Source organism: Empidonax traillii, unplaced genomic scaffold (genome assembly GCF_003031625.1).
Source record: "Empidonax traillii isolate 1590-97213 ecotype Southwest subspecies unplaced genomic scaffold, ASM303162v1 scaffold551:size421405, whole genome shotgun sequence".
Classification (NCBI taxonomy): Eukaryota; Metazoa; Chordata; class Aves; order Passeriformes; family Tyrannidae; genus Empidonax; species Empidonax traillii.
The window spans coordinates 337,628-356,541 of NW_020955744.1; the positions used below are offsets into that span (position 1 = coordinate 337,628).

At 35.5% G+C, this 18,914-nt stretch overlaps 2 long non-coding RNA genes across 4 annotated transcripts; one reads left to right on the forward strand and one right to left on the reverse strand.

Moving 5' to 3' along the window:
* Positions 1–979: 979 nt before the first annotated feature.
* LOC114064489 lies at positions 980–6,756 on the reverse strand. 2 transcript variants are annotated; one of them, XR_003572765.1, is made up of 3 exons: positions 6,438–6,756; positions 3,683–3,843; positions 980–1,100 (listed from the first exon to the last, which is right to left on the reverse strand). It is a non-coding gene; the product is annotated as an uncharacterized LOC114064489 (long non-coding RNA). The 2 variants fall into 2 exon arrangements; XR_003572766.1 differs by lacking the exon at positions 3,683–3,843.
* A 240-nt stretch (positions 6,757–6,996) lies between these two features.
* LOC114064490 lies at positions 6,997–14,946 on the forward strand. Of its 2 annotated transcripts, none has more exons than XR_003572768.1 (4): positions 6,997–7,080; positions 13,038–13,184; positions 13,684–13,776; positions 14,769–14,946. It is a non-coding gene; the product is annotated as an uncharacterized LOC114064490 (long non-coding RNA). The 2 variants fall into 2 exon arrangements; XR_003572767.1 differs by lacking the exon at positions 6,997–7,080 and adding an exon at positions 12,292–12,337.
* Positions 14,947–18,914: the final 3,968 nt, after the last annotated feature.

Genomic DNA, 18,914 nt, shown 5'->3' on the forward strand with positions numbered 1-18,914 from the left:
GATTGAAACTATGTGATATTTAAGATCCTTTCCAATTCAAACCATTCTGTGATTCTGTGAAAATGAGTAATGCCAACCAGATACCAGGAAAAAAATATCATGAGGGTGATCAAACACTCGGAGAGGTTGCCCATAGAGATTCTTGAGTCCCCATCCGTTCAGATATTCAAAACTTGGCTGGTAAGCGTTAAGTGATCTTCCCTTCAGCAATCAATCTATACCATTATCTGAGCCTAGTAAAAACTGAAACTTTTATGACTTCATTTTCTACTAATTTGTTCATGAAAAAGTGAGCACAGCCATGAAAATGCTCTTCTTTCTTGTGATATTATTAAACCTAGGTAGTTTTCAGGTGTAAGAGAAAAATAAAGTATATGTATCGATATCCATATATTTATATGTGGATATGTACACATGTATCTACAGGAGTCAGGGCTTAATGGATAATGGACATTAAGTAGCAACAAATATTTGACAATATAAAAAAATAACACTGCCAGTGTTGGCAAGATTTCCTTTAGCCAGAGCAAGATCTTATGCATCTTTATCTACATAAATAATTATTTTTATTTTTAATAGGTGAAAATCACTCCAGGGTTTTTAGGGATGCTGCTATAAATTCTTTTATATGAAGATAAAACTATTGGTAGAAAAATATGTAACAATATTTAGAGAAGATTCATTCAACAAGATCAGATATTTTAGCACTCAACTCTCATCAGTTTCAAAAAGATCATTTTCTTACAGGAGTGAAGGACAGAGCTCCATGTTTCTTAATTTGATTGGCAGACAATAATGCTGATAACAGCTCCTGCTTTTTGTAAGTTAACCCAGTACCGAAGGAAACAGCAGCCACAGAAGAGTGAAGCACTTGAGTCTATAGTGAGGATGATATTCTTGACCCAGCAAACCTTTTCCCTTGCATGTCATGGAAAAGGGTGAGGAAAAAAACAGAACACTACAGCTTCTCACAAGAGACTGTTTTGAAGGAAGTTTATGAGTAACATTCTGTTCACATGCAAAAAAAATTATGGAAAGAACTCAAGGTAGTTGGAGACATTATTTTCTTGGAGCTGGGAAGGAGTCCACCTCTTCTAGCTCTGTGGAAAAAAAAGTATGTTAAATAAAAATGTTGGAGTTAGTTTGCTACATGCTCTGCAGGTCTACCTGGTTTTATTGTTTTGGGTTTTTTTCAAGTGCTGGAGTATAGGATGAACCCTCATGCAATAATGAGAGCACTGTCAAATCTCTCTTTTCAATTCTGTTCTAAATGAGCTATTGAAATTGGAAAAAAAGATTCATTTCTAATTAGTACTGAAAAACATCTGGTTTCCAGTTCCCATGAGATTTTGCAAGACAGTGACAGTTTATTGCCATTAATTCTAACAAAGTGTTTCATCCCTAACTTACCATCATACTTTAATAATCAGAAATAATTAAAATTACTTTTACATTAAAACTTTCATAAGAATGTAGAAAGCTGTTAGTCAATTCATAATAAGATAAATGAGGACAGAGAGTCTTTCTTTGTTCTGTGTAACAGAGAATGAAGCTCATTTGGAGTCTATCACTGGACTCCTGGGCACTATCACAACACGAGAAATAAATTATAACTACAGCAGTGCAAATTCAACAGCTACAAGCCTATGCTGTAATTTTTAATGATGTGTGCGAGCCTGCTGCATTGTTCATAACAAATATTCTCACACAGTCTTATGCACATGTACTCATCCTGTTTACAATATTTCTTTCCTTGTGATTGTTTTTTTTAAATCATTGTCAGTCTGCTGCAATTCCATTCCATTTTCTGAAGTTTGGAAAAAAAGCTTAAAACCATTTGTTACAGATCAATTAATCAAGTGCATTTGGAAAGGGGGCATGGGAGTGAGGGAGAAAGCGACAAGAGAGGGTTAGCCTCGATTGCTTGACCAGCTTGCATATTTCAGTAACTTGCAATGTGTTTCTCAGTCATTAGTCTGAACGAGTGAGGTTTTCTGGTTATAATAAAATAGCAACATGGTCTGCTAGGCAAGACAGATCACCACTTAAGTGGAGCTCTGCTGTCTTAATACTATGAAAACACAAGAAGTCATTCTTCACTCTGTGATCTCTGGAGGACTTGGGTAAGAACTCAGAGGTCACAGATTACCTTCAAAGTCACAAAAGGCAAAGAAATGTTTATGAAAACGAGGACTAAAAGCATGGGTTTCTACTTTTTCATGAAGAATTAATGCTCCCTCTGATGTGTCTGGCTGATCTGTTTAGACTAAAGAGAATGTCCTACTGTATCCCCTCCACATTAGTTGCACAAGGCTTTCACCAGAACTCTTTCATCACTGAGTACTCTGTAACACATATATTGGTGCAGTCCCCTTACACATTTTCAAGCAACAAGCCAGATCAGTTAGAATCATAGAATAGATTGGGTTGGAAAAGACCTCCAGGATCATCGAGTCCAATCCCTGATCCAACTCCAATTACTACATCATGGCACTAAGGGCCACATTCAATCTCTGCTTAAAAACCTCCAGGGATGGTGAATCCACCACCTCTCTGGGTAGGCTGTTCCAATGCCTGATTACCCTCTCTGTAAAGAATTTCTTCCTAATATCTAACCTAAACCTCCCCTGGCAGAGCTTCAGCCCATGTCCCCTTGTCCTATTGTTGGTTGCCTGGGAGAAGAGACCAACCCCCACCTGGCTATAACCTCCCTTCAGGTAGTTGAAGAGAGTGATGAGGTCACCTCTAAGCCTTCTCTTCTCCAGACTAAACAACCCCAGCTCCCTCAGCCTCTCCTCATAGGACTTGTGCTCAAGTCCCTTCACCAGCCTTGTTGCTCTTCTCTGGACCCGCTCCAGCACCTCAATNTTGGCCTTCTTGGCCACCTGGGCACACTGCTGGCTCATGTTCAGCCTCCTGTCGATCAGCACCCCCAGGTCCCTTTCTGCCTGGCTACTCTGCAGCCACTCTGTGCCCAATTCAAAATAAATATAATCTCTCTCTGGAGTTAAAACCATTTTGGAAGTACTCATTTAAAATATGGTTTTTTTAAGTTTTTGCACTAAAGTGGTCATCCGAATCTCATTTCCACCACTTATTTTTGTTGGGGTTTTTTCATTATATTTTTATAAGGACAAAGAAAACCACCTCATAATACATTTGCTACAAAGTATTAGGTGAAAGTAAAGCTTAAATTCATAAATGACTCCTAACTGAAGTCAAAGTTTGAAAATCTGGACTTAGTGTGTCCTGCAGAAAATTGCCACCATTCTGGACAGTCAGGAAAGCAAGTAATCAGAAGTAATTTAGCTAGAATTTTGGAGGCAGACTTTCATTCTTACTTCCCTATTTTATGCTCTAATATGGCCAAAGAGTAATACCATTATTACTACACAGAACTTTCTTCTTATATCTCTCAGGACATTAATCAGATATTTATTTAGTCCTTGAAACATTCACATAAATCAAGAATATTATCTCCACTTTATACATAAAGAAACTGAATCCTAGGTAGGACACACATCAAGTTCACTCAGCTACCAAATTATATAATTGATTATTAGACTAATAAAGACTAGAATGGAAACTCAAACTGTCTTGAGTGAGGCTGTAACTACTGGAAGTTGGTGTTGGGACACATGGAAGACATAATTGCTTCAATTCAAAGAAAACAGTACATTACCCTAACATTTTAGTACAAAGACTGTTCTGTAAATGTGCCACTCAGAAAATCATTTTCCAAAATTCCCAGTATAAATAACTGCCATTTTTCCATCTCAAAAGACAGAATGAAGATTTCTTCTTCCTTTCTCACCCCCACCAAAGTCTTAACTAATGCAGTTCCTACAGAGAATGGTGAGGTTGGAAAATTGAGATCTCTGCTAACTCATTGAATTAACTGTTTTCTTCTGTTCTAAGATTTAGAAAGACACCAACAGACATTTTTTAAGACAAAAGCCAATCGTATTCTGATCCAAGCTGTCACTTCTTCCAATAACATCAGATATGCTTTTATGACAAGGTTTTATATGTCACAGACACGTTTATACCTTCAATGGTCTTTTTCTAAGAGAAACAAAGTAAGACTTTTTGATTTGCATTTAGAGTTAATAAATTCATTAAGGACACAACTTCTTGTTTTTGAACCATTAAGAATATTTTTTATTTTATGTAGTTCTTTTCAGTAATAATTATGGTGCTATTTTTATGCTCAGGTTATATATTTATGTTTCAGAAGAAAAAAAAAAAAGTGATCTTACAGAAGCCATTACCATCTGAAATGTCAGTTCTGCACAGGATCAAGTGTCCATACCAGAAATTTGCTCTCTGCTGTTTGTCAGATATTAGACAAATATGTCCATGTTTCCAAAACAGCTAATTTTTTTTTTTTTACCTTTTAACAGAACAACAAGTCTATTTTAAGATTATTTTTATTTAGACAGAAGGAAATTGTTCTTCTATATGTATGTGTAGATGGGGAAAGAGCATGCAACCTCATTAAGCACTTCTGAGGCGTTCTTTTTTTCTTGTATGCTGTATCTGAAAGTAAGAATACGTGGAAACCAAAACAGATACTGAAGTGATCCGCAGTCAGCAAAGGAAAAGAAGAACACCAAGGATTGCAACACTCAAACTCAATTCTAGATTAACTAACTTCATAGATAATGCCAAACTAAACAGCCCAACTCCTAAATTTAGCTTAAGTCAATGGAAATAGGTTAGCTAATGAGATACTAGCTACATGAGCAGTATAGGCAATTATTTCTATGTTTCTCATTCAATGAAAACCTCTGATATACCTAAAATTAATTTTCTTGCAAAATGACACTCTAAATTAAAAGTTCCTTAAAAGAATGTCCTTATCATCTACACAATTTATCATATTCGTATTAGGATATCCTCCAGCCCATAAAAATTTAATTATTAATCTCAAAAACACTTGCAGCACTTAATGAGAAATATAACAAAAATACACTAGTTGCAACTTCAGTCAGAAAGCATACTTCCATACTACTAAATGGAAAAATCATTGATTCAAGAACTTAAACTTACAGTCAATACCCCGTATACCACAATTTATTTCACTGCATTTAATCTGTTAAAAAGGTCAGAGAAAGATGTTCTTGAATTTCTCTGGTATACAAAAAAGTGCCTTATACCAGAAAAAAAAAATATCCTGTGCTGAAGGTCATTTCCAATGGAAGCAGAATTTGACTTCAACTTTCAAGTTCTGTTTTATTTTTGTCTTGTGCTGAGAAGAGGATGAAATCTTCCCATTCAAATTAAGAGAGTTTATAGCTTCTCATTTATATTTCAACATTGATTGAATATGCATTCTGCTTTCATTTGGCTGACATAATGAATCTAATATTCTGGAGTCAGAAAAGAACTCAGTTCTATATTATGTTTAAAAAATGGGAATGTGTTTGTACACATATAAGTCATATCTCAGTTCTTAAACGTTTGAAAGAAAAAGGTTTGTTTTCACTGAGACACTTGGAAAAATTACACTCTTATTCACAAAATTCTCAGCTTCATTAATTTTAAGAGACTCTGGAGTGCAGGAGATCAGATTTCCCTTCACTATTCACAGTATATTACAAATGTCTTAGGGTTCAGTCCAATTGTGACATGTGGTAGCAATGAATTTTGAGAGGTTTGAGCTTTCCTGAAACGGGTTTTTTAATCTCAAGTGATTTAAAGATGCATTTATAATTCTGTTATCAAATCAAGGTAGCTGTGTACTGCTAGCCACGATACAGTGGTTAAAGTTTAAGAAAGAAAAATTTCCACTTTATTTAATCAATTAAAAATTATATGACAGTGTTGGGATGGTTATGTCTTGAGTATTGTAACTGATTGTAACAGAAATTACTACCCAGAACCAAGAAAGCCACACGGTTTTTGCTTAGCTTGTAGCATAGTCTAGATCGTACTACATAGACACATCTGATTTCTCTTAGCCTGTAAAGACCATAATGCAACTGAAATACTAAAATAAAAATAAATTAAAAAATAAGATGGAGGAGATATTATTAAAAAATTTCAATGCAAATATTAAAACCTGAGCCCTAGAAGTTTAAAATATTAGAAGATTGATTCTGTCCTGTATTACATATTTTTTGGTAGATGGAACAGAGGGAATGTTAGAAACTCATCCAGAACACTCTAGATTGCAACAGTATGAGAGTAGACTGTTTATTTAGTGCACTGAAAAACTGTGCTAGCACATGAGATTAAAAAAAAATAGAGCCTGTAACTCCAGGTCAAATGGGATCCTCAAAGAGAATTCTTCAAGGATAAAAAAAAAAAAAAAATAAAATTTGAATACAATGCACACTGGGAGCTACATTGTGAGATCTTCTCTGGTTTGCTTCTTTACTTGAATCTGTGTGTAAATGTGTTTGATTAAATAAACAATTCAGCATCTCATATACCATTTTCTGACATCTGTGAACCTGCAGTCCACATGCTGCAAGCTGACAAACAATAGAAAAATGTGAAAACATCAACACCAGGAGAGAAGGAATAGGAACAAATATGACTAAGTAGCAAATAAAACAGTAAAGGGCAATGTTAGGAATGAGGGAATAAAGAGGAGGAAGGAAAGAGGAGTATTAAAACATTGGTCAACAAATACAAGTGAGAAATATGCTTAGAATAATCACAGACTGGCAAGAATTCTTAGCAGGAAAATTTGTTCTTGGCACTGAACAGATGAAAATCTTTCCTATAGATGTGTATCTTTTCTTTGCTAAGTCATCTCCACATGAGCAGATATTTGTGACACCACTGCTAGTCATGAGGTAGATGGAAACTTTAGGCATACCACCTCACCAACCAGTCTGCATGTGGTAATTGTGCATCTGGCTTCTGCCAGTCAATATACAATGAGGTTTTTCTGCCTTTCTTTCAGAATCTTTGCATTCTGCTATTAATTTTCACAGATCTTGAAGTGTTTACATAAGAACACTTTCTCTGTCTAGATAAGAACATTTTATCTGTTAAATCTGGTTAAAAGTTCAAAAATTATTAGGAGGTGTGGAAGAGAGTGAGCATTTGTCATAGAAAAGAAGACAAGTAATACTTGTTCTCTTTGGAAAACAGCTCCTCTTTGAGGGAGAAAATGAACTACAAATAGCTTATTTGGATATCTTAGATATCAATCAAACGTTTTTCACTGTTCATAGTTGAATACTGAATTTTGGAAGTTGATGTAAGGTTGAAGTGTAAAGTATGTAGATACGACTGAAGAAAATGAGATTCATGAATGAATAACTCATTAGTTTCTGAAAGGAGTATGTAAGTCTGTGCCTCTGGGCATGTTAAATTGAATTTACCTACACTTCTGCTTTGCACAGTTGGAAATTCACATTAGCACAAAAATTGGCATTATATAGGCAGTATTTTCAGATGACCAAATTATTTCTGTAAACCTGAAGCTATATTGTAATGACACTTGTGATGAAATTGGAAATTTAGATTTCATTTAATATCTTATAAATCCTTTCAAATCTTGCAGCTGCAAAAGTAGACAGTCCAGTGCTACAGAAATCCATATCCATATTACTAAAGTTGGTCCTTATTGGGTCACTGAAGAGCTGTCATCTCTGCAATCTGGTAGTAAACTGGAAAGCAACATAAACAAAAATCCTGAGGTAATTCCTGCCTGAATTACCTCACTAATCACCAAATCAAATCAGAATGAAAAAACAATTAATAATAACAGCATCAATTTTATTTTTCTTTTACAAGTTCTTGCAAGCAAGTTTTTCCAAAGCCTCATATTCATCATATCTCTATATTACAAAGCATTCAATATTCTATTTACTGTTAGAGTCTCATTAATGTTTAAATTGAGTTGGTTTTAAGAAAGTAAACTATACTTAATATTGTTGTTTTCTTTTTTAGTGTGTTCCACATTTTAATGGATTCTTCTTAGTGTTTTCTGCATTTTAATGGATTCATTTTATTACAAAAGAAGTGAGGTTTTAGAAAACGTGAAGAAAATAAGAAAAAGGCAGGTGAAACATAAATTTAAGAAGAGTTGATGTGAGTGATTTGCAGTCGGTCATTGTGCAAGACAAAGGTTTGGCTTATACAGTGCTGCTCAAAGCACAAGTACTGAATGAAAAAAATGTTTTTCAGGTTTCTTGGCTCTGAGTGATTGCTGATGATGAGAAGAATGTTCAGCTGTGTATAAGCAAATCTAAAATATTATTGATTGAATTAGTCCATATAAGTAATAAGTAGCACTTTCAGGCTGCATATGGATGCATCTCCTGATGAAATCTAGACACAGGGAAACCCAGGCCATGAAAGAAGCACTGAGTGTGTGCATCATACCCCTGTTCTAAATGAACAAGGAAAGAGAATCACCTCTCACATGTTATCGCTGATCCACCAACCAATTATTAGATCCTAATCTCTCTGTCCACAAAATCAGTGGGCTTTGTACAGCTGAAGGAGGCAAACCATAAGCTTGAAGCTGTGTAGCTTTGAGAAGCTACCCTGGAATTCTATCAGTCTTAAGTGTTACACAATCACAGAATGCACAAGACTGGACCCAAAACCATTGGGCATCTGGTCCCACCTCAATTTTTCATGGTCAGTAATTTTTATTATTTTTCTAATATATATTTTATATATATTATATATTTTTTTCTATACCTTCTGGGAAGGTATAAAGATCTTTTGAAGATGCCCCCTGGCCTTCTCCAGGCTGAACAGTCCCAACTCTTCAGCCTTTTCATCACTGATGAGGTGCTCCATTCCCTTAATCACCCTAGTGACCCTTCATTTGACTCCATCCAATATGTCGCTCCTGTACTGGGGAACACAGTACTGCAGAAATTGCCTTATGAGTTGCTGAGGATCTCCTCATAGTCCTTCCTGCCATGCTGATAGGTAAACATTGTAATCATCGTTTTGTAATCAATTTAATATCTTGAAGAAATACTTGTAATAATTTGTTAATGTGGAATGAGTGAAACAGAGAATTATTAAAAAAACCAACCAACCAACCAACCAACAAAAACCCAAGAAACACCTGCATATGTGTTGGTGGTGGCTCATTAAAAGATGTAATTTTAAAACTATTAATTTCAGAGTATATTCCCTCAGTCCAATGGGCTTTCATTGAGGGAGACAAAAACACTCAGAATAATTACAGAATCGTAGAATGGTTGGGTTGAAAGAGCCCTCATTTAAAGATCATTTAGATCAAGTACACTGTCATAGGAAGAGACATCATTCAATAGATCAGGTTGATCAAAGCTCCATCCAACACAGCTCCAAACACTTTCAGGACTGTGGAGAACTTAAATTTCTCTGGGCGATCTCTTCCAGTGTCTCACCACCTTTAATGTAAAGAATTTCCTCGTGTTCCATCTAAATCTAATCTCTTTCCATTTACAAATGTTAGCTTATGTCCTATCACCACAGACCTTGGTAAAAATTCATGCTATCACGCTCATAAGCCCCTTTATATACTGGAAAGTTGAAAGAGCTCTCCCTGGAGATTTCTTCAGGCTGAACAACCCCAACTCTCCCAGCCTCTCTTCATAGAAGAGGTACTCCAGCCCTTTGATTGTCTTCATGGCCCTTCTCTGGACCCACTCTAGCAGGACCATGTCTTTCCTTCTTCTGGGGACACCAGAGCTGGATGTAGTACTCCAGGTTGCAGTCTCATAAGAGCACAATAAAGGGGGAAAATCACCTCCCTCTACCTCCTGACCAACTTTTTTAAATGCAGAATACGATTGGCTATCAAAGAAAAAGACTATTGGAAAAAGACTTTTAGTCAATACAAAATAGGTACAGGGAATCAAAGGGGAGTTAAAAAAGTCAATTTGAGCTCTATAATTCTCAAGAATCTGAAATTCTAGACTGATAAATTTTGGCCATAGAAATACAATGATACAGATATTAAGGAAATGCATACACTGGCTTTGGCCAGAGAAGCATTAGTCAGAGAACAAAAGTGGTTTCATATTGCAGAAGAAGGATGCTGCTTTTCATAGTCTATACCTTCAAAAAAGGTGAAGCCAGGTGAAGCAAAAAGAGAGATTCTTTTTCTCATCTCATAATCCATCACCAATTTGTTTGCACTCAAAAATCTGACTACACAGAAATGTAAACACTTTAGAAAGCATTCCCATTACTGTATCACCAGCCAATTTCTTTACAAAGAGATAATATGTTTTAGGACATCTTTACATTTAGCTAGAACTTAAAGGTTCTTTTCTGACAATAATTGTTTATGGAAATGTATGAGAACTAATGGTCTTTCATGTGTGCCAAAGGCTTGTCCCTATCCCAGTCTGCAGATAAATAGTGTAATCACAAATCTTAATTAAGGAAAAGACATCACAACAAATATCTTCAAACTCTCTTAATTTATTCTGTCCTTCATAGAATAACTTTATTCATTGATTTTAAGATCTAAAGAGTAGTAAAGTAGACATACGGGTAAGGAAGACAGAACAGTGTGGGAGAACTTAACACCAAATAAACTACTAAAAGTATCTTTTTATGATTTAAGCAAAGACTTTAAAAGTGACATCAAAATACTGAAAGAATGAGAAAAATTAATATGTTTGCTGAGTAACATTTGTCATAGTGCATAAGGTCAAAATCAGGCTGTTTATTTTATTAAGTTTCAGTATTAGACTACCAAAAATACAGGTGATTAGTAAGCAACGATGATTGCCTATGTTAGATGCCTTATCTGAAAGTGTCTTTGAGTGATCATTAAGGAAGTTCATATGCTGAGCACAGACCCACATCAGGCTGTCTACAAACAGTACCATGTCTAGCTGTGGGGCAGTCTGTGCTTTGCATCGGTTCCCAGTCATCCAGATCTGAATAGCTGTTGGAGCACACAGTGGGGAACATGATCTTTCCTTCAGTGGGGAACGAGGGATGCAGAGGTCGGGGGTTCTCATCCCAAAGTGAAAAGAGATCATGGCCATGATGTACTCACAAAGCCTATGGTGGGCACCAGGGAATGCATCTTCTATGCAGTATGTTCTTTAGAATGTACTGCCCTGGTTCTGGAGCCAACTCCGTATTGTCTGCATGTTTTGTACTAAACACTCCCTGGATAAAATCCAAAAATAATCCAGCATTTGTCATTCATCAGAGTACTACAACTATAATGCTACTTGATTTCCTGAATAACCCGCACACATCTATTCATGTATTACTATAGTTGCATGGTGTCCAAGATTCAAATGGCTGTGTGAGAAGAGCCCTGTGCCAGTGTCTGTGATATGACCCCATAAATACAATAGAGGTTTCAATTCCTTCAGACTGAAAACAGCCTAGAACTCAAGCATTTGGTGTGTGTTTCAATTTCAAGATTCCTGTCATCTTGTTTAAATACAGGAACAGAGTTGTTTAAAAGTTTTTGCTTCAAATCCAATACGGTCCCTGAGATGTACTATAGAGCATACTATATGTGACCAAAGGAAAAAAAAACCCAAACAATTAATTAATGGGATGTTTAATAAAAAAGGAAAAAAAGAAACAACCAACCACATCAAAAGTAAGCTTTCTAACGCAAACAAATAACTGAAAATAAGTAAGGCTATCTTGAAAGGAAGAGTGACTCCAGTACAAATGCATGGGTTTCTAGTCTCCAAATGTATCTGGAGGCATGAAGCAGGTGGTCATGCCTCCTAGTCAATTATCTCCTATTACCTGTATGATTAAGTATGGTTGTTCATATAAATGATATTATAATTGTCTGTCACAGTCCATATGACTCCTGAATTTCTGAAACTCTTAGCAAAGTCAGTGTAACTATTTCTTTTAGTGTAGCTCTCCTGGAGTTCAGAGCCTACTGCGTGTTGGGGTAACTCTGCTATATATAAAAGGATGTAGAAATTGTAATGTTAACAGGCTTCCAAAATGTCTATTGTAACTTGTGTAAACTCACCTCTCTTCTTCCCAGGATTCTCAGTCTTTATCTCTACTTTGGAATGACCTGAGAGATACCTGAAAGTCTCTCTTTTGGTTGTTAACCCTTTCTTGTAATTGGTTGGTTTGTAAGACCTCCTGGACTCCCACTGGTTACACTGTAATCCCCCCAAGAGCTATTTAAACAGTTACCAGAACAATAAAGCTCTCTCTCTGCCTGCTCTCCCTGCCAGCTGCTGCTCTGGGGGCCATGGAGACCTCATGGTGGGAGAGGGGGGGAGGGCACGCTCTTCCCCAGAGCAAGGGGTAAAAGGAAAGACCTCTTGCCTGGGGTTCCCCCTCCCCATCTGCCTTCAACGTTTGTCAACTGTGCCAGTGTGGAACACTGTAGGGCCCAGGAGGGAATTCACTGCAGGTGTGCAAGAAAGAGATACCTCCTCGCTGTCTGTCAGAGGAAGGAAGTTAACAAGCCCTATGAGGATTTGGTCTGCTTATTCTCTTCTGTACTTCTAATTAGGAAGCAACCTAAAGGTCTCTGTTAGATACCAGGGAGAAACAACTACCCAACTGGGAATGAAACATTTACCTTCTAGAAATTTTTGGCTACACCAAACAAAAAAAAAATAAGCTTTTTAGATAACTACAGCCTTCAGAAGTTTTACTTGTTCTGGAAAGATTTCAATGAATTACTAGTACTTCCAAGAACCTATAAAAAGGATTTGATAGGGAGCTTACTTCAATGTCTAACTAAATCACAGTCATGCAAGCTAAATTAGTGCATAAGAAAGACTAATTGTAAAAACTCAAAAAAAAATATTAGAGTACAGATGAAATGCTTAGTATGTTTCTGGATATATTTTACAGATTGTGTCTGCATAACACAGTGTCCATGAAATGTAATATTTCTGTGGTTCATTCTATACTGCTGTTCTAAAACCTGCAAATTTTCAGCTGCTTTCCAGCACCCCTATGGAAGAAGACACATCCATTTTCCAGGGATTTTCTCAGTAGATGAAAGTTCTCAGAGCTTTAGGGATACAGTTCTTGTTTCCATACATTTAAACACAACCCCCTCTGTTTTCTTGAAAAAACAAACCTAATCTTCTTCCCCACAGAACAACTTTTGAATGTAGTAGTGGACACAAAATCTGGAGGACAATTCTCTAGTGCCAATTAGAGAAGTTCAGAGTATACTCATGTCTTACTTCCTGTGCTCTGTGTTGGAGGAAGCTGAGAGGAAGTGAGAAAACACAGCTCTCCCGGTATGCTAGTGATAGTGCTTCAATCTAATGAGTTGGCACAAGCCAGTACTTGCTAGTTCTGCAGGGAGAAGGATGGCTTAATTTTTACAAGCATATGGAGAGATAAAAAGAAATCTTATATATATCACTAAAGTAGTTAATTAATTAAGGGACACAAACCCATAGGAAATCAAGTACTGTTTCCAGGGATCATTAATATACTTAGCTGTTGCTGTTGTTTTTTCCCTCCCCATGGTTCTACAAGAATTTTAATATGAAATAATGAAGAAAGATGCTATAATTCCTACTATTCTTTACACACTGGCTACAGCAGCAATAATGAGAACTTCAGCATTAAATACGGTTCTTGATAATTTTGGAGCTACTGGGCATGATAAGATTCAGATACACTTTCAAAGAGGGATAAAAATCAGGCAATCTCCTAAGTATTCTAATGTTATTAACTTTAAAAGAATTCTTCCCAGATATTGGTTTTCATAGTATGTGACATTTATTTTAGCTTCAAAATTAAAGCAGACCAGATACTACACATTTTAGGAATTGTGTTTGGAAACAAAATGAGGACTTGGAAGTAAAACATTCTTTTTAAGAAGTGAGAAAGTGTTTCTGAAGAATTTTCATAAAAATTGAAAATTTCATTTTGCTGATATAGTAAACATGGTAAGTTTAAAAACCATGTACAACTAATTTTTTAGTTCAACTTTACTTTCTTAAGATGTCACTAAGCTTACTTTCATTTCACCAAATGAATGCAACTGGCTTTCTAGAAGTTAGATCAAAATAATTTGATCCTTTTTCTTAGAAAGAATAACGTTTAAAAAAAATCCACAGATATTAAAAAAAAAAAAAAAAAAAAAAAAAAAAAAAAAAAAAAAAAAAAAAAAAAAAAGAAAAGAAAGAGAAAAAACCAAGCCTTTAAAAACTTTTCAGCAGTGAAAGTCACAACCTCCTTGAGCTGTTATTTTCTGTCCAGTTACTGGAATGTAGGATCCAGATGTCTGTTCTGCCTTTACAATTGAAAACAAGGGTAACTTAGAGAATGACTTCAACACACCCCTTGTCAGTGCTACAGACCATTAGCAATACTATAAATAGCATGATCAAATCCCAAATCGCAGATTCAGTCATAAAAGTGTCTGCATTTCATGCTGATTCAGAGGGGCAGCAGCATTAACTGCAATCATCAAGGAATGTGACATCTCCACAGGATTTTCTACAGCTCACCGGTCTGGTGACAGGACAATTGTTAAAAATTAATGGGGGCCATCAGTTGTGGATAAGTACAGCTTGGCAACTATGAAAGCCATACTTCTCATTTGCAAGTGATAATGTAATATTATTCCATGATGATAGATTGTAATAGATTATTTAGATTATGCTTCATTCAGGAAACAGAAAGTCTTCTTACTCTTTGAACTTTTGACCATAATATGTTGTTTAATTGTTAAATTTATAAGCCAGAGATAGGAGTGAGAAACTTTTTTACATTATTTTCTGATTTGTCTCTGTTGAAAGTACACTTAAGCATGAGAGACAATGTTTGAATGAATGTAAAAGATGGAGCATGATTCCCCCTGTTGCCAGGCATGGATCAGCATTTCCCAAACCTTTACATTTCCTGCAAATACCAGTGGACCAAACTGCCAGCAAATACCTATGTAACCTCAAAGTCTTGCACCAAGTGCTCTTGTCAACACCCCTGCCACTGCAGAGATGAAGTCCAGAGTCCATTTATTGCAAAAATCTATAACTGACTCCAACATACAGCAAATAATGAGCATAATTATTTGTTTGTTCATTTATTATTTATATTACTTGTGGGATTCGCTGATACTCAGAAATATAAAAGATCTTAATTAAACAATATTTAAAAGCCAGGAAGTTCAACACATAATTGAAAGTATTCAAGTAGGTTGTCTATACGGAGTGAATTTTCCCCCTCCAGAGAGCAATTCAGCTCATCTATCCAAAATAAGTATCTTAATGATGAGATGAATTTTTTTTCAGAGATATGTCTTTCTCTCCACAGATTATAAGAGAAACTCTCCTGGCTAAAGTTAGCCAAAACTGATATCACCCTCACTAAACCATGTAGGATTGACTCTACCCATTCCAAGTGTCACACTCCTGTGTAGAAATACACAATTATATAAACAAAAAAGCATCATGCTATACATAGGGAAAAGATCTAGAATGAAGTTGCAAAACTACCTTAAAATCTGCATTGTAATCCTTGACCATGATTGTCTTTTAATACAATTTTTATAGGATCCCAGGACATTCACCAGACTTAATTTAAGATTCAAAATGAAACAGAAAACAAAAAAAGTTGTCATTGTCTGTACTGTCTGATAAACGCATTACTGTTCCTTTCATCATTCAGACAGGTGTCCTATTGGAGAACATCCAAGGTGTGTTCTCCACATCTGTACATCTGGATTTCTTTCCAAAGGAAAACCATGAGTTTGAGGGACAAATGGACATCTGCATCTCACTTTTCCCACAACAGAAATACTCTCTGTAAGCTCTGTTGCCTCTGGCTTTAGTAAGAGAGAAATTAAAAACAAAAAAAAATGCAGAAAAGATCGCCTTATCACTACTTGGTGAAAAGGATTTTTTTTTTTTTTTTCCAGCTTGGGTAATGGAATATAAGGAGAGAAAAGCTAAGGGAACAAAATAGACTCTTGAGTCTCATCTGGCACCCTAACATATAAAGGACCTCAGTAATGAACAAGGTAGATAGTTGTACCGCAAGGTTTTAAGGCTGTTTTTGGAACAGCCTGTAATTTGGAAGATCTGAGAACTCCCAAAGTAATCTATCTTAGATAAAACAAAAACACGGGCCAAAGTTTCCAAAATGAAAGAATTCCTCTGTCTCCTGTACTTATTGAAACTGGATACAAAAGAAAATGTGCTATTACAATACTACTTTAATTTGTATTTTCTAAGGATAATATTCCTTTGCCAATTATAGAAGAAGAAGAATTATTTTTAATGTTTTTACTACTGGTGATATGGATACTTTTTCAGCAATTGATGTTATTATCATATTTCTGCCTAGCTGTCACTTCTTTTTTCTTTAAGAAATACTAAATGCATTGAATTTTTGTAAAAAAAAAGAAAAATTCCATTTGTCACTTTGCTCAAAATTATCTGACAAGAGAAGTGAATACCTTGTGTAGGGGGAATGACTCAAATCTTCATTGTAAGTGTTATTACCTGATGTTATTGTGAAAATGTACGAGTTGACTCATTCATAGAAAATCAGACAAACAAAATGACTTATGCATACAATCAAGCAACCTCACGCTAATTCTATCTTTAATACAGTGGGTCATTGATGGAATACGGACTTTACAGAGTATGATCAAGTACAGGACAAGAGAGACTCTTTTCCAGACCAATGGTGAATCTGCTATGCAGTCCTTGTGCTAGCATTGTCATAGTTATCCTTATTATCTTAAAGAATAAAACATAGATCACAACACTATTAACACTATTTTATCCAAAAAGATACGTTTTTCTTTATTGTTTTCTGTTAAACTTCATTTCTGATTGAAAATAAGAAAAAAACCCACCCATATTTTCCCTGTAAAGTGGTCTACCAGAAATTATTTCTTTTCCTTTTGAAAGGTTAAGCCAAAGTAGAAGGTCTTGATTCCTATAAGAAGTTGATTGCTATCTGTTTGGATTATCATATCATTAAGTTTCCTTGGCTTGCTTAGGTCCATGATTACTATCTAATAAAGCAACATGCATTGGTACATAAAGGGACACATTTATTAAAAACACTCTTTGAATTCTTCGGATGAGAACATTGTAAGCATGTAATAAATGAGCGTTACATCCATGTTATATGCATCATCCTGTATTTTAGAAGAAACAACAGTAATTTATTTACTTTTTAATTTTGGTTAAACTGTGTAGGAACAGAAACTGTGTGAGATCTGACATGGAGATTAAGAAGAAAGCAGATAGATGAGGTGGACCTATGCAGTGCATAGGTATGTAACACTGAGAAAGGTGAAAACACTTTTTGTTTTTAATTAAAGAGTGTTAAAGGCATAGCTTCAAGGTTAGCATAAAATAAACTTAAGTTCAATAATGATTAAGAAAGAAGGGTAAGGTAGTAAAATGTTAAATACTCCTTTCCTTTATAGGTCATGGTCATCTCACCTTTGAACTGGAATTTGCTAGCAAAAAGGCAACAAAGCATAATAAATGCTTCACCCTAACAAAAATATGTTCTTCTAACCCCATCCATACTATAGATACGTCATTTAAAAGAAGGTTGAGATGATTTGGCACATTAATATCCAGAGCTGAATTAACAATGGTAAATAACAAGAGCTGCATAGGCAGGACTGAACTGGCAAAGAGAAGAGAAGTGTAATACAGCTGAGAAGTGGTGTTTGAGATGAAAATAACTATTATTTTTCTGACAGTGATTAGAACAGAGCTAGTCATAGCTAGATTGAATGACAATATATCTCAATTTTACAAGCACTTGTAATACTACATATGTCATTATTCAAAACTTTGTATTGTATAATCATGGATTGTATAATCATGGATTACTGAAATAAATACAGAGAGTTCTTAAGTGGCCTAGTGAATTCTAATCACTATAAAGTAAATGTCATCAAGCTTTTAAATTAACTGGAACTTGCTATTTATTATTTCCTATTAGGTACACTACTTGACTAGTTAAACTGGTTATTGGATTCTTTGTACAGCAGCCCCTGAACTCCTTCAGTCAATTAAATTCTTTATTGCATCTGATTTGTCAATGTCAGTGTCACTTCTAATCTCTTAAATTTACCTTGGCTCAGAAGCTTTAAAATGTACTTATTCTTTTACAAAATTAGGAAGTTACACAGACAGAATCCTTTCCCTCTCCCTTCTCTCTCTGCAAACCTCAAAGCTGCTAACAATGTAAAAGATATAATCACTTGTTCTTCAGCCTCTCTGTACTCACATACCTTCCTCTCTAGAATGAGACATTTTTAAAGACAAGCTACAGAATGTAAGTGGGAAAAACATAAAACCAAACAAAAAACTCAGTTGAGTGTTTTGCTACCAGCCTATTGTATATTGAACACTTTGAATCTTTTACTCAGTTTCATAGCATTTTAATTGCAGAAATTAGCAAAACAAAGTAACTATAACTAATTTCAGAACTGTGAACTTTAACATCTTGGGTTTATTTTTCCCAGTTTTGATTTATATCTGCAAAAGTATTCCAGAACATTTTTTAAAGTTGTTACAATATTAAATTCCCTCTTCTTAAATCTCCCCATTTCTTTGTTCATCAACAAAAGCTAGATTTCAAAGGAAAAACACAGATGCTAAAGGAAAAGAAAGGAAAATACAGTTATTAAAGGACAGTTCTGTGAGATGGTCTTGTCAGCCTAATAACTCTTTAGTTCGCCTAAAGAGCACCATAAACATGTAGGCTATTTATTTCCATATTGTGAAGTAGAGTTTGCCAGACACAGACTTGTTATTCTTTTAAAACCATTCCCTTTCTAAAGGATCTCCCTTTTGCCAGTAAAAAGCTGCTTTTTACATATTATAGGCGTATAAGCCTCTGAACTATGAAAGCAATTCCCCTCCCAGGTTAGGCGCATCACCTTTATTCTGAAGAGAAGGCGAACCAGACCAGACTCTTACCAGACACAGGGAAAACAATTGCTTCGGCTTGATCCAGCAGTGCCGTGTGCGAACAGG